The following is a 3,108-nucleotide window of genomic DNA, read 5'->3' as shown; positions in this document are numbered from 1 at the left end:
GTTAATTACCTTTGAAATTCGCTGTGTCAATGCTGACGACACACAGTTGTTTGACATAGCTAATAAGGAAAATACTCACATCAAATTCTGATTGGCTGCTTGAAAGAATCTTTTTATCGTGTTGAGCTAATCTCTGATCCTCCAAGAAAATATCCTTTCTGCCCAGCTGCTTCACACTGCACAGTGCATTCACGCTGGGCTGGGGATTGACAGCAGCACCTGCAAATGTGAATAGGTGAGAGGAGGGTATTGCTCCAACCAGTCAGAGGAAATGAGGGGTGGTGTTGAGCCTGCTCATGGTGCACCCCAGGTTGGGAAAAGGCTCACTCTGTCCTCATTCAGAACAAAACAGTCTGGAAAGGAGCTAAACGTCGCAGCGATTGTCTCTGTCATGTGGGAGATTCTGGAATCCAGCAAAATCCATCCAGAAGGTAAGGTGGAAGCACTGCCAGCAGTCTTCAGCCAGGAGTGCGAAAGGATGATAAGGCCTTTGATCCATGAATATTTTTTTTTCAGGTCTGCAAGTATTCTAAGATCCCTAGCAAGGAAATATGGCAAACGGAGCCTGCAATTTGGCCCTTCGAGCCTGCCCCTCTGTTAAATATAACAATGAATGGTCATCGGACTCAGCGAAGCTGGTTCAGTGTGACCACAACATTAAGATTGACACAGACTTTTTAAAATATGCCAGTTATGTCGAGCCCACAAAAGCAGAACAAATTCAACCCCAGGAATTGCTCAACCCTAGTCAATCAACTGAGTGATAGAAGGAGGTAACAATAGTGCTACCAGGCTGAACTCCATGAGCAATATGCAGCTCATTGATGCTGTGCATTCCATCAGGGCACACTGCTTTTTTCCTCATTACGGAATTAGTCCAACATGCATTGAACACTAAACTACAGAGGCAAGGTGAGACTGTCAGAGCTTGACATCATGACAGCATCGGGAATGTGGTGCTGCAAAAGCACAGCCGGTCAGGCAGCGTCTGAGGAGCTGGAGAATCGACATTTCAGGCAGGAGCCCTTCCTTAGGAATGAAGCTGGGAGCCCCGGGAGTGGAGAGATGAATGGGAAGGGAATGAGGCTGGGGAGAAGGTAGCTGAGCGTGCAATAGGTTAAACGTGAAGATGTCACAGAGAGTAAAGGAATGTCGATTACAGTGATCAGGAGTGGAGGAGTTAAAAACCAAATGCACATTTTGACGTTTTGTTCTTTGTTGAGCACGAGGAAATTTGCTCAATGAGGTGGAATTAATGCATAGATGGAACTTGGTGTGAACAAGTATACACCCGGCAGAATTGTTGGTGATCTAACTTTTCTGTGTGTGGAATGGGGTGTAGGGTTAGTATTTGAGGCTGGACAGGAAGGCATTGGAACAGTCAAATCAATGTGAATAACAACGTGGACTTTGGTCTCAAATGCATTCTACCTGTGATGGTATAGAAGCAGACGATGTTCTGGAGCACTACAGCCAGATTTTAGGATATTGTGGAAATATGCTGAGGAGCCCATTGTGTGGTTAAACGAAAGAAACATTTTAAGACTGATTCAACCTCGGCTGTGCCCCGTAGATGGTTGGACTCGATTGTTAGATTGCAGAATTAAGTGGTGATTTTCACAATTCAATAACTGGAGCAAATATCTGTTGATGGAGGCAACAGAGTAATAGTATTATCGCCAGACTATGAATCCAAAGACCCAGATAATGTTCTGGGCGGCACGTTTTTGAATTCCACGATGATAGATGGAACCCATGTTGATTGTTGGAAAAGCCCAACGTGAACACTAAACTCATTTAGAGAAGGAAGTACCGCCCACACCAATCTGGTTAATAGGTGACTCTAAATCCAAAGCAATGTTGTTGGCTGTTAACTGCTCTTGATGGGCAAGAAACGCTTAATGAGCCTGTAAGGCCCACACCCTGTGAAGGAATAAGAAATTCAGGGGTGTTGGATGTAGAGTCTGACAACTTCGCAACAGTGGAGTAATGGAGACATTGGGTTATGTTACAAGATAGAATTGGGACATGCCAGTAGATGTGTGAAACCCAATGAAGGGCTTTTGGCTGAGATCACCCCCTAATGGTGTGTAGGTGTCAATAACAGGAACACACGGGATTCTTTGGGTCACAGTTTTCCAGATACTTTTCACTGTAGATGCTTTTCACTGAATCGATGCTAATGGTGGATATATAATGATATTAGATTAGATTACTTACAGTGTGGAAACAGGCCCTTCGGCCCAACAAGTCCACACCGACTCTCCAGAGAGCAACCCACCCAGACCCATTCCCCTATATTTACCCCTTCACCTCACACTACGGACAATTTAGCATGGCCAATTCACCTAACCTGCACATTTTTGGACTGTGGTAGGAAACCCACGCAGACACGGGGAGAATGTGCAAACTCCACACAGACAGTTGCCTGAGGCAGGAATTGACCCTGGGTGTCTGGTGCTGTGAGGCAGCAGTGCTAACCACTGTGCCACCGTGCCACCCATCAAGATGAACCACACCAGACAAGAGCAAAAACTGTAAAAAAAAATCAGTGAATCAGTGGATCCTCAGCGATTGTGTGGCAAAAGGTCAAGGGTTGGAGGCAGGTATTAAGGGTGTGAGGAGCTCTGGAGGTAGGATAGAAGCTGGCGATAGTTGAGAGTTCAGAGCTCAGACAAGATGGAACCTTAGAGAGAGTGCCAGGGAAAGGAGGGACATGGAAAAGGTAGCTGCTCACATTGTCTCAAACTGATTGACAAAGAAGCTCCGTGAGCATTTCACAAGATGGTGGAAATAGAAATAGAAAGTATTTCAAAAGAAAATGAAGTTATGAATTAATCTCACATAAATTCATCTCACATACAACACTTCACTGAATGAATTTTGAAAATCTAAATCAATATTACTAATTCATTCCCCGTTATCGATATTATTCTTATATTCCCTAAGCATTTTAATACATTTTTCACGCATGATTTCCCTTTCACAAGACATGCTGACTCTGAATGATTCGAGAGTGTAGTGCTGGAAAAGCACGGCAGGTCAGGCAGCATCCGAGGAGCAGGAAAGTCAACGTTTTGGGCATAGGCCTTTCATCAGCATTACACT

This window comes from Chiloscyllium punctatum, chromosome 43, assembly GCF_047496795.1.
Source record: "Chiloscyllium punctatum isolate Juve2018m chromosome 43, sChiPun1.3, whole genome shotgun sequence".
Lineage (NCBI taxonomy): Eukaryota > Metazoa > Chordata > Chondrichthyes > Orectolobiformes > Hemiscylliidae > Chiloscyllium > Chiloscyllium punctatum.
Note: the sequence above shows the minus strand (reverse complement) of the source record.